Source organism: Danio rerio, chromosome 22, assembly GCF_052040795.2.
Source record: "Danio rerio strain M-AB ecotype USA chromosome 22, GRCz13ab, whole genome shotgun sequence".
NCBI classification, from domain to species: Eukaryota; Metazoa; Chordata; class Actinopteri; order Cypriniformes; family Danionidae; genus Danio; species Danio rerio.
This window is the reverse complement of record NC_141042.1, coordinates 11876692-11890593: the sequence shown is the minus strand read 5'-3', so window position 1 is coordinate 11890593 and position 13902 is coordinate 11876692. Positions and strand designations below refer to the sequence as shown.

The following is a 13902-nucleotide window of genomic DNA, read 5'->3' as shown; positions in this document are numbered from 1 at the left end:
AAAAGTACAAGTACAGTATCGTTTCATGGATAAAAGTGTTAAAAACTACAAGTGCATTATCGTTTAATAGATTAAAGTGTTGGGCTGAAACAACAAGTGCAGTAGTGTTTAATAGCTCAAAGTTGTGGACAAAAACTACGCATACAGTATCATTTAACAGCTAACACTGCAGGCACAGAACGTCAACATGATGTCATATTGATGTTGTACCCCAATGTACCCCAACATTGTGTGGACTTAGCTTGAAAACAAAAATCATGTTGATGTCAGAACCCAATGTCAGGCCAACATCAATGTCGAACGTCCAACTTAAAATCAACATAAAATCAACCAGATATGAATGTCTATTCATGTTACACCTTAATGTTGTGTGGACGTTAGCACTATGATATCAGAAGTTAAATTTTAGTCACTTTCCAACACAACCTAAAATCAACCAAATATCAATGTAACTTGACATTGTTATTGTACGTCAAAATAACATTTGTCTTAAGACATTAAATTTTGGACACCTGACATCATGACTTAAATCTAACCTAATATTAACGTCTTATGATGTGTGCCTGCTGGAAAGTATACTACAAGTATAGTACAATGTAGTAGCTAAACATGTTGGACAAAAAATAAAACATAATTAAATAACTGCTAAAGTGTTGGACAAAAACTACAAGTACACTATTATCTAATAGCTAAAACTGTTGAACAAAAACTACTAGTATTGTTTAATCGCTAAAAGTGTTGAACAAAACCGCACATACAGTATTGTTTAATAAACAAGCGTTGGACAAAAAGTACAAGTGCAGTATTATATATCAATAAAATTAATATTATATTTTTGTCACAATCACCAGCGATCATAACTCCTAAGATCGTTGGATCTCATTAACAATAACCATGGACTACAAATCCGCCATTTCTGGACTACATAATCATACATGCACTCCGCTCAGACACAAATGCTTCCTCATTTAGACTGATTACACTCGCACCACCTGAGGATTGTCAAAGACTGATTACACACACTATTTAAGCAGCACACACACACTCACTCCCAGTGCAGAGACTTGTTCATCTGTATAGTGACATTACAACGCGTTTCCTAGTCCTGTTTTCCTGTGTTTTAACCTTAGCCTTGCTAGCCTTTTTGTCTTAAGCCCCTTTCACACATACAGACCTTTCCGGAAAATTGCCGGCAATTTTCCGGAAAGGTTGTATGTGTGAACAGGTCCTTTTTGAAAATACCGGTAAATTCGTTCTGGCTATTTTCCGGAAAGAGAAGTTGTAACATTACCGGCAATTTGCCGGAATGCTGCGCTGTGTGAATGCAGAAAGAAGATTGCCGTAATAAGTGCGTGCACGTCTAGAACGTGCTGACGTGAGACGTCTGCTTTAGCCAATCACAACAGTCAGACGCGTTTACGTCCACGCGGTTTGTGAGAATAAAAGCCTTTAAATATTTTTCCAGACACATTTAGCTGCTAGAAGTTAGTCAGATCACGTTTATCTGTTCTTCTTAATGCCAACTGTGTAAATAATCATCGATGACATGCTTATGATAAGCCGTTGTTTGTTTACCTTCAAGCTTTGCGTGTGCTTGTGAAACAGCCTGTGAGCGCCTGCACACGCACATATTATGAACATCTCGACATGCGAAAGTGATCCTGCGAAAGTTGTTCACAATATTGATCATCCACAGAGTTTGTGATGTAGTCAAATGTTTACAAACACAAGCACAGCCGTTTAAAGCTCATTTGTGGTGAATGATGTCAGAATTTACCGGTATTTTGGAATGGATGTGTGAATGCTCTTTTCCGGAAAATTTCCGTAACGTCCTCGCCTGTGTGAACAGCGCTTTTTTGAATATACCGGTAATGTCGTTCCGGAAATTTTCCAGATATTTACCGGTATCACTGTGTGAAAGGGGCTTTAGTCTGCCGCCTGCCTAACAACCTCTCGCCTGTTATTTGACTACGATTCTAGACTAGCTCTATACATCTGTTTGCACCTGTGTTGACCATTGCTTGCCTGACTCTGAATAAACCTGCACGTGGATCCAAACTTCTGTTGTCAGTGTCACTCTCCGTGTTACAATTATAACAAAAAGTACAAGTACAGTTTCGGATTAAAACTGAAGGATTGAAAAAATAAATCATCAATTGCTATCTTTATTGTACATTTAACATACCAGAGCAAATAAAAAAAACTTTACTAGTCATTAGTAATGTCTGCGCACTGATATGGGTGAGTAGCAAACTCAAGATGGCGGTCTGGCAGATGTTCTTTATGTAAAGCCAAGATTTCACAATGTACATATTTTACTTGGAAGGTTAAATATGTTTATGAATGTCGCTCAGCTCTTGAATAACATAAACACAGAGACAGGTAATGTTTGTACTCAGCTCCACTTTGCGGCGAGCAGTGAGAAGAAAGCCAAAACGGAGAGCTCAAATTACTTAATGTGTGTGTGTGTGTGTGTGTGTGGATATATACACCTCTTTGAATGGAGAGGTGTGTGTGTCCAGGCCATGGAGTGCTACTCCTGAGTGGCAAATACAATAATTGTACGTTACGCCGGAGCAAAGCAATCAGACATGAATGAAGAAATTAATTGGCCGATCTCTGGAGTCTAAAATAGAGTCCCTCCCTCCCTGACACGCACACACATACACACTCTAATCAGCCGTGGCTGACAGTCCCTCCCCGCGAGCACCAGCGGGCAGAGGATCAGAGAGGGGCATTATGGGAGATGAAAGAGGTGCAGCGGCCGGTGCAGAGGTTGCCGGGGTGTGTTACACACCATGAACTTTCTGGGCAAGAGCCGACAGAACTACCACACACTCATATGTACAATTCTCATACACACTATGCACTGGGTACGGATAAATATGGGTCTGTTGAGGTGACGTTGCGTTTTCACTCACACATGACAAAAATGAATATAATTAGTGTATTTTAAAGGATGACGATATGAAAAGCATGGCCTTCTTGTTATAAAAACTGCTGCGCTATTAATTTTTTATACATTTTTGCATGCAACATAAGACAGGATATTTTTACAGTACAGTTCAGTAAAACGTTTTCAAAAAAGCAAAAGAATTTATAAAGTTAGTTAACACTTTTCTATATGAATATACTTTTTTTTTTCTTCCAAAAGGATGTTTTACAAAGAAAAACGTATTTTTGTGGGAATTTCCTGCAGGACTACACATGCATTTATTACTACTGTATGTTTGTTCAATTCAGTAGTTAATAATTAAATAACTAAAAAAATAAAATTATTAAGTACAGATCTAGATAAAAGTTAATGATTAAGTACAAACAGTACTGTTCATAGAAAAACATAACTTTATATGTTAATCACACAGAAGCATTTTAAAGAACAAAAGCCAAAAAACTGTGGACGGAATTAAAACTAAAAGAATTCATAAAAAACTACAAGTATGTGAAAGGGGTGGCACGTTGGCTGAGTGGATAGCTGCGTCAAAACACAGCAAAATGGTCACGGGTTCAAGTCCCGGCAGGGCCACTTCGCATTTTCAACACAATCTCAGAGCGATTCGTAACTTTTTGATTTACTGGTTAATTTAAATTAATTCATACAATCTCATTCATACGATTTAATACAATTGGCTCATCCCTCACTGATGGTTGGGTTTAGGGGTGGGGTTTGGTGCTACGCCTCCTTTTTAAAATCCTACATTTTCATACGACTGTACAAATTCGTACGTATTAGCCACTAAACTGACAAAACGTAAAATACTCATGTTTCCTGGTGAGATCAGGCTGGCATTTGTGTGTGGAGTTTGCATGTTCTCTCCGTGTTCTCATGGGTTTCCCCCTGGTGCTCTAGTTTCCCACACAGTCCAAACACATGCGCGATAGGTGAATTGGATAAACTAAACAGACCCTCTCGTTTTTCGGGATTCCGCGATCACTGAATCCAACGCAAGTCGCAAATTTTTGCGATCCTGTAAAATTCTTAATTAAATGCTAAATAATCACAAGAAATGTAAATAATCTCTTAAAACAATAAATTCCAAACCATATAATCAAAATATATTTATTTTAGTTTGCAATTAACTGTTTTACATGACTTTGCATATGCAGCGCACATGATGTATTTAAGTGTCTCTCGGAAAATGACAGATCACCAGCACCCTCACAATCATTACAGGTTTCAGCTTGTGCAGTAAGCAGACGCAGACTATGTGCGAGTAATTTAAATGTGATGTCATAGCAAAGATGAGATTTAGACATCTTGTGGTGCAAATTGGGTGTTGTGTACATTTGACGCACTTCAGACAGCATAAGAAAGTTGGAGCAAATGAAGCAATGGAACAGACAGGAGATGAGATTGGTTCAAGGGTGACGGCCACTAGACGTGACCGAATTGAAGGACATTATTTGTGCTTTAGATGTATGGCTGGTATTATGATGAGCGTTAAATCGATAAACCATTCCATTTAACTCTTTCCCTGCAGTTAACGAGAGAAAAAGCTTCCCTGCTGTTGAAGGGTTTTACGGCAATCTGTGTTTTAAGTGTATTACGGTACGGGAAGCCCTAACACATGTCCTATGTGTGACCTGTCACACATAGTAAATTCTGAGAGAAAGTAAGATCGTGGATAAAAATAAGAGTTATACAACCTTCCTTTGGCTTAATCTCTACCATTTCATTCATTCACTTTCTTGTCGGCTTAGTCCCTTTATTAGTCCGGGGTCACCACAGCGGAATGAATCGCCAACTTATCCAGCAAGTTTTTACGCAGCGGATGCCCTTCCAGCCGCAACCCATATCTGGGAAACATCCACACACACTTCGGACAATTTAGCCTTCCCAATTCACCTGTACCGCATGTCTTTGGACTGTGGGGGAAACCGGAGCACCCGGAGGAAACCCACGCGAAGGCAGGGAGAACATGCAAACGCCACACAGAAACACCAACTGAGCCGAGGTTTGAACCAGCGACCCAGTGACCCTTCTTGCTGTGAGGCAACAGCTCAACCTACTGCGCCACTGCCTTGCCCCCTCTACCGTTTCATGAGACTAAATAAAGAAACTTTATTTTTATGATTTGTGTCATTGTTTCAGATTGTACACCTAACATAGTAGTACCTGATATGGTAACTGAATAATATTTTACGTTTATATATATATATATATATATATATATATATATATATATATATGATTATTTTTTTTAAATCACAAAATTGTCCACAAATTTATGGAAATTACCATCATTTTTAAAATCGAAAAAAAAATAAAATAAAAATCGTGAAAAACTAGGGGGTCTGACTAAATTTAATGTGGTGTATGAGCGCATGTGTGAATGCAAGAGTGTAGCTGGAAGGGTATGAACTCGTTTATGCTTAAATGGAAACATGCGAATAGTAAATAAGAAAAAAAACTATGCTTATGATAATAAAATCAGTAAAAAAAAAAACACAGACAACACAGATAAAACTACAAGTATATATTTATTTAATGTATATATTTTATATAAGTATCGTAAACACAATATTAGGTTTTAAGTGTATCGTGCATAATTGAACAACACTCCCGCTCTTTCAGACAGGTCATTTCCTATAGGTTGGCTCAAGCGTTTAAGCTCCTGTGTGGCAGTGCAATGACTCAAATTCAATTTACCTTCTAATTGCCCCAACTACCAGCCCAACCTCCCTCCATCTACGCCGCATTACGCTTGGCGTTACCAGACTGTTTAATGAACGCACCTTCTCCCCTGGGGCATGCGTGCGTATGTTTGTGCGTGTGCTTCTCAGAGGCGGTATTCAGAGGTGAGGGGGTCATACAAATGGTTTGTGTTTCTTGCGACGTGGGGCTTGTCTTTGACAGGCCACTCACTCGTGCATGCCAAATGTATGCACATGCTGACTGATAATCTCAGCTGCGTGGTGTGGAAACCACACTTTGCAACTTTAAACGCAGATCTGAGGCCAGGTGTTCAGTGTGCGGCGTAGACACATTGGTGTAACGAGCTTTCATCGTAGACGGAGACAGACAGCGGGAGGGGGAAAGCGCAGGAAGGAGGATGGACAGGGAGAAAGACGAGGAAAACGCGAGAGGGAGAGAGAACAGAATCCGCGTGTCGGAAAAAGAAACGCCCGCGGATCGCATTGTCTGGCGTGCTGAAATTACCGGCTCTGCCTCTCTCAAAAACATCCCAGCGGGAAACCGCTCTCAGCCTGGAAGAGAGAGAAAGACGCAGTGAAAAAGTGGAGGAAGAAAGCACTTCCTTTAGCCCAAAGAACATTTTTAAAAGAGCATTTGCGTGACTTCATTAGTTTGTCGCGCAACGAAGGGGAACGTTCTGCATTTGTTTATGGGATAAACAAGAGAGAGAGAGAGACCTTTCCAAATGTTTAGCGTGCACGGACACGGAATCTCAATTAGCAAGAGCGTCTCTCGCGCTCAACGAGACGCCAGGCCCTCTGCACGTGCCGAATCGATCAATTAATTAGCCGGCGGTGTGCGGATACGCCGGAGGTCTTCAATCAAACACACACACACACACACACTAAAAAAAAACTGGTAAAGCAGCAAACCAGCAATCTCTCTCTCTCACTGCTGTCCGTACAGCACAAGGGCCCCCTGGACGGCATATTATTCATCCGACAGACAAGAGCGAGCGCAAGAGAGAGAGAGAGTGTGCGCAATAAAAGCACGTCCTCGCAGGCGCACGCTGACTCAGGAGCTGCATATATCAAAATAAGAGGGAAAAAGCGGAATTATCCGGTGTGCTGCGGAGAACGTGGAAGGAATACAAATACCACACACACACGCACACACATGCTCAATCTTCGTTCTCCGCACACGCTGCTTTTCCGTCGGAAGCCTGTTTCTCTCTGTGGTGGTTTGAGCGCAGAACGGTTTCCTCTTTAGAAACAGACTGTGGGCAATTTCCTGCACTGATTAGTCAGATTACATGCATTAGACGAGTGAAGTATTTAAATCGCAATAAAATAACAGGAAAAAGAGGCTTGAGACTCAGGGAGATCACCACACACTGTCTCTCGCTCGCTCCGCCGAGGTCTCGCCGCTCTCTGTGATGCGATACACACACACACACACACTCACACACGAGCGGTGGAAAATTAATTCAGGCACTGAAGGGAAGCGCTGTCTGTGAATACTAATGCCAGCGTGCTGAAAGACCCCGGCAGCGCTGCGCTCGCACACATAAAACTTGAGAGATGCTCTATGCGTTGAATTGTGGGTGTATGTGTGGGTTAGGCAGGTAAAGGGTGTGTAAAAGTTTGTGTGTTTTAGAGAGGCGAAGTGTCTACATGTGCTAGATTTATGGATAAATGGGTGTGTGAGGGGGTTCATATTACACAAAATGTGTGTGCGTACTGTAGAAAGGTGTGCGTCTGCTTAACTGCTCTTTAATATCCCCCGTCTCGTGCTCCCTAACGAGCCTCTAACGATCCGCGCGTCATTATGGCTCCGCTCTTCCGTTCCCGTTAATGTTTACTGGCCGCACACACACATAAGTGCGTGCGCTGCACGGCTCATCTGCATGCTAAAGGTCACGCGGCTGCTGCAGTAATTGGCCTCTGTCGCTCGGAGCGACGGCGACGGAACAAACGAATGTCAGATATTCAAGCCGCGCGCCAGAGTCGGCCATCTTACTGCTGTTTGTTTTCGCCGTTGTCGGGTCGTTAGTTTGGCGTACAAGTAAACACAGCGGAGGAAGCATGGAGAGAGAGGATGGTGACGCAACTTAAACTTAAAATAATTCATATCTCAACTTCATGAAACAACATTTGGCATCTGCACGGTGGTGGGTTGTAATGCTTGACGTTATTCCATGATAATTACATCGCATGCAGAGTTGCCTGTATACACTTCTACTGGAAATCAAATGTGAGAAATATTCAGGTAACATTAAGCTAGTATAAGGTTACACACAAAGTATTGGTAATCATACCATAGGGTCATAATAAACAATATCAGATATTACCTTAAAGGCCTTTAAAGGCCGTGTCAAATATCATTAATCATAAATTTACGGTGGCCGATATAGCTTAACATTCTGCAATTACAAAACTAATATCAAATTAAGACAAGATTTTTATCAGTTTGAAAGCACAGGTGCAGCAAATTTTCACAACTTATGCAAATAAAAAATGCGCTGCATTTTCTCACAACACTTTCAAATAGCACGAAATACAATGGAAATGTTTCCAGGAGACCCAACAAATTTGATGTACACCACTGTGCCATGACTATTGCTGGATAAAGTTGTAGGTAAGGTAAGGTAAGGTAAGGTCTAGCCGGGTCCGTCATGTTTTAGGGTGCCCTTGAAACATTTCCTTTGTGTTCTGTGGTATTTGAAAGCGGTGTAAGAATTTGCAGGCGATTTCGGAAATTGTTTTCTTTATGAAAAAATGCAGTGCGTTTTATTAGTTTGTTTGCATTGTGAGAAAATGCAGAGTATTTTATTAATTTGTGTTGTGAGAAAATGCAGGCATTTTCATAATTTGTTTGCGTTGTGAGAAAATGCAGTGCATTTTCGTAAATTGTTTGCGTTGTGAGAAAATACAGTGTATTTAATTAATTTGTTTGAGCTGTGAGAAAATGCAGTGTTTTCGTAAATTGTTTGCATTGTGAGAAAATGCAGTGTGTTTTGTTAATTTGTTTGTGTTGTAAGAAAATGCAGGCGTTTTCGTAAATTGTATGTGTTGTAAGAAAATGCAGCGCATTTCGTAATTTATTTGTGTTTTAATAAAATGCAGGCGTTTTCGTAAATTGTATGTGTTGTAAGAAAATGCAGTGCATTTCGTAATTTGTTTGTGTTGTAATAAAATGCAGGCGTTTTCGTAAATTGTATGTGTTGTGAGAAAATACAGTGCATTTTTGTAATTTGTTTGTGTTGTGAGAAAATGCAGTGTTTTCGTAAATTGTGTTGTAAGAAAATGCAGATGTTTTCTTAATTTGTTTGCGTTGTGAGAAAATGCATTGCGTTTTTGTAATTTGTTTGCGTTGAGCAAAAATGCAGTGCGTTTTCGTAATTTGTTTGCGTTGTGAGAAAATCCAGCACAGTTTCGTAAGTTGTTTGCGTTATGAGAAAATGTAGCATGCTTTTGTCATTTGTTTGCATTGTGAAAAATTGCAGTACATTTTAATGAATTGTTTGAGTTGTGGGAAAATGCAGCATGTTGTTTAAAACTGTGCATGCATTGTGAGGATTTGCAGCATTGTGCTGTCAAACAGATGAAGATATTTTCTCTTTTTGCTGCTGATTTCTGTAATTGCATGTGTTTTCTTAAACTGCAGCATGTTAAGCCATTTCGGCCACTGTAAAAAATTAAATCCCATCGTACGTCTAATACTATGTGTGTGTATGAGCACACATTGGTTTCGACCAGCGGAGTTGTATGTACAGTAACTAACACACTCTTATCTACAGAGAGGCCACATTTTCCCCAGTAAATCTTAATTATTGAGATTCGGTTACCAGGTCTCCTACACATCTTCCATGAAGCATTCGAAACTGCCAAAAAGGCCTGCAGCAACCCGAGTGGAGAATCTTGAACTCCCATTATGAATATGCAGACCGTACTCTGATTTTAAATGAAACTCGATCTGTCATTTTAATCTAAAGAGATTTTTTTTTAGTTTAGGTAACATGTATGAAATCACAACCACAGCAAATTATCCACAGTAATTATCTTCAGATTGAGCATGAAATGTAAATGATGTATTTTTTTGAATAACTAAAACTAAAATACCAATGCAGTGCTCAACAACATCTATACACCAGCCCTTAAAATGCCACACAAATCCTGCAAAATGAAAACCAGCTCATATTCTTCAAAATCCTCCACATTTTACCCCTTGGACTGGAGGAATTGAGAAGATGATCCCATGATGATTGAGATCAGGAGACATTAATCATCCTTACTCATGAGCCGCATGAGTTAAAGCTTTCCGACAAGCGGCATGACCTCATATAGAAGGTAAAATTATAAACTTTGACAGCGTTTAATCAGGTCCAGTGAGAAGCTGTCTTTACCTGAATCTGTGGTCGAATCCAGGCAGTGAATGACCTCGCGGAGTTCCTTGGAGCTTGACTTTCTGTCTGCTTTGTCGATACCGAGAAGGATCTTGATGGTGTCAGGGGTTGAGTTGATGGAAACACGTTCTCAGGCGTCCACGCTCACAGAATGACATTGCCAAGGCCTTCTTGTGACCGATAGCTGCTGGGTTCTACATCACTGGACCTGCCTATATGGCACAAACTCCTCCTGCAGGATGATAAAATATGTTTTTTACGTTATTCATCTAGCACAAACTTGACTTAAAATGAGAGTGCAAACCAATTAGTGCAAAATATAACAATACAAACAGTAAGATGCATTTACATTATGTCAAATCTGAGGTAATGTGTTTGTAAAGGCTGAGGAAAAATGCCAAGTAGAATCTGAGGTCAAGCCTGAGGTGTATTTTAAATATATGTGGTAAACTCTAAGCTGAAAATGTACGATAAACTCAGTCAGGAATAAAATATGAAGTAACTCTTTTAACAAGTTCAGTCTGAAATACTGTTTTGAGTGGGATGCAGCGTGTGTGTGTGTGTGTGTGTGTGATCCAAAAGACATGCGTGTCTTAATTCAGTGACTGCCGTAAGACGTTGTCTGGCTATATGTCAGTGTCAATCTTCTAAAAATATTTTCATTCCTTGTTATGGAATAAATGGGCTGCATTGTGGCTCAGTGGTTAGTAAAGTTGCCTCACAGCAAGAAGGTTGCTTTCTCAAGTCCTGGCTGAGGCTTTTCTGAGTAGATTTGGTAAATTTTCTGCGCATAAAAAAATGGGACAGTATAAAAAATTTATTATTTATTATCCTATTTGCTCAACTAATAAAAGAAAAATCCAATGAAGACTTTCAGAAAAAAAGAAACTGTAAGACTGATAATTGCAGCCAGAAGAGAGAACAATGTCAAATTTACTGTCCTGCCCAAAGACGCTGCATTAGAAACATCTAGCATATAAGTGGTAGCTAGTTTTTTTGCAATTTGATGATCAGAATCTGAACTGTGGGTCCAAAACCCTTGAAAACCACTGATCTACATTATTCATTTAGCACACGAAGTCTAACAAATAAGAATAACGCTAACTGATGACCACCAAAATAAACAAAGCATGCTGTTTTCATTCAAAAAGACACTAAAATTCCATCAAGGTAATATTTTTGTAAAGCTAGAAGGTAAAACTTCATGTTTTAAAGTATAATCTGATATTAATACATCTGTGGTGAACTCCAGAGTAAAATCTGATGTGAATTCTGTAGTAAACTCAGTCAGAATAAAATATGAGGTAACCTCTTGAGGTAACATTAAATTATGAAGTAAACCGAAGTCTCTGTTAAACATCCCTGTGATGAACTCTAGAGTAAAAATATGAAGTCTTGGAAATTTCAGTCAACGATTTTTATTTGCATGTATTTATTTATCTTTGACTGCGTTGACTTACTGATGACTATTTTACGTTTTGTCAGTTTAGTGCTGGGTTGCCCAAACTTTTTTCTTATGAAAAAAACTTGATTGAGGCTAGCGGGCCATGTAAATGGGTAAATTGGTCATTTATTTATTAATATTTAAAAATGACTACTTTATATTAACTAATACTTATTTATATGTTATAAAAACAAAATATTTTAATGATTTGATTTGCTCACAGTAGTCCTCAACCTATCAAATGATAGAATTTACATTTTAAATTTATTCACAACATTTAATTGAAACATTTCATTTCAGTTTGCTTTTTTGGAGCTCAGCAATAAAACAAACTACATCAAATTAGAAATGATGACTTCCTTCATGTAGTCTTAAAATTGTTCGCCCCAAACCTCTCTATCATTCTCACTCTCTTCTTAGATTAAATGTTGGGCCAAATCAAAGGTTACAATAGGCCAACTTTGGCCAGCGAGCCCCAGTTTGAACATTTCTGGTTTAGTGGCTAATTCATACGAGTTCCTACAAAAACGTATGTTGTTTTTTTTCAAGGGGGTGTGGCACCAAACCCCATCCCTAAACCAAATCTTCCAACACTCTCGTTTTTTCCCCAGAGTCTCCTGTATTTCAGACACATCTCCTGCCACCCTCCCATTTTGTTATTTCCCCCGGAAAGCTCCAGTAATTCCACACCCCTCCCCAGTCCACAGCTCTTAGGTACAGTCTGTAACACCCCGGCTTGCCAACTTTGGTAGTCAGTGTTTCCAGATTGGGCGATTTTAAATTTAATTGTGCTGGTAAAAAATGGCATTGGTGGGTTAACAAAATTTGGGCGGTTTTGAAACTTAAATTTTATAAGCAACTTATTTAACAAAACATAACTATGTGCTCCGTTCATTTAGTAGGGACCAGTGTATAGCACAAACCATGTGGGCCCACCTGCAAGAGGAGGTCAAGGAAAGTTGTATTAAAATACAGGGTCCCGGACAAATCTAACTCCCCTTCGCGTGCACGCGCATCACGCAGCATTCATCATGATACTTTATCAAACTCGCAGCGGTTTATCATGACACTTTTATCGATAATTTATTTCTGCAATTGACAGCAAGAACAAACATAGAAGCATTGTCTGATTGACAAGCAGCAGCTAATTATGAGCAAACTAATTTAAAAAGCCAAAAGGGGCAAATTTATACCCCATTTCGAAGTGCAATCTACACAACATTAAGTGCAGTGTGTGGGTGACAGGGTGCAGCGTTTCGAATTGATCCGGTTACGTTGTGGTTCAGTGACTGCAGGTGTTCCTTACTCTGTGGTTAAAATGATGACAGTTAAAGTAACTAGGCTAATTATATAAAATATTAATCTAATATTTTGGGCGTTTTTGTGCATTTGGGCAAGTTTTGGACAGCTTTTGTGCTGGAAAAAGTCAGCTATATCTAGCAACACAGGATATAGTATCCGATCACTAGGGCCCCTATAATTTAGTACAGTTGCTAATACCACAAACAGCACCAGGTTACTTGTTATTGCTCTACGATCAGTCTTGCCAACTATCTCCAATAAAAAGTAGTTAAACCCTGCCTGAAAAGTAGCTAAATGTTGCCAGATGATATCACACACTAATTTGCATATCAGTGATGTCATCACGTAGTATCTGACAAGGCCATTATGTCTCTACTGTCTGAGGTGCCATGTTCTATATTACATTAAAACATTACATCCAGATGCACAAAGAATAGGTTTTTATTAACATATTACTTTGCGTGATTATGTCATTGCATAATCAAAACTTAAAACTACATCTTTATGTAGTATACAAAATAATTAATGTTTTCTCAAATTGACTGGCATCCTCAGCAAAAACATTATTTGAAATATGTCCAATTAGATTTAAATGAAAAAAATTGTTGACTATTTGTAAAATACAAACACTTTTTGATAAGAATTTTTTTTTATTTTTAAATATAATATTGATAACGAACAGTTACATTCTTTCCCAGAGATGGGTTGCGGGTGGAAGGGTATACGCTGCGTAAAAACTTGCTGGATAAGTTGGCGGTTCGTTCCGCTGTGGCGACCCCGGATTAATAAAAGGACTAAGCCAACAAGAAAATGAATGAATGAATGAACAGTTACATTCTTTTAAACTTGTGTACTTTTTTAAACTTGTGAAATTACCACAATTGTGAAAGTGTCAACAATTATAGCACTATTGGATTTTATTGCAACCTAAATTACCAATAATTATAAATGTTAACAAATGTCAGTAAATTGACATTTATAAAAAACAGTTATGAAAAACCATCTGAGCTAGCACTACTGAGTCAAGCCTGCAGCCACTGCTCTTTTAAGTCACTTTTTAAAATTGCTAAAAGTAGTCAAATGAATATTAAAATATTGCTAAATTTGTTGTAAGGT

The 13902-nt window shown here is 38.9% G+C and overlaps 1 long non-coding RNA gene across 10 annotated transcripts in view; it reads right to left on the bottom strand.

Annotated features, from left to right (window-relative positions):
- LOC147831513 (uncharacterized) overlaps positions 1-13902 on the bottom strand; it is a 267831-nt gene that overhangs the window by 146135 nt on the left and 107794 nt on the right. For all 10 annotated transcript variants that reach the window (XR_015521742.1, XR_015521737.1, XR_015521745.1 and 7 more), the window contains one exon: positions 10041-10272. This is a non-coding gene — a long non-coding RNA (uncharacterized LOC147831513). The remainder of the gene's footprint in view (positions 1-10040; positions 10273-13902) is intronic.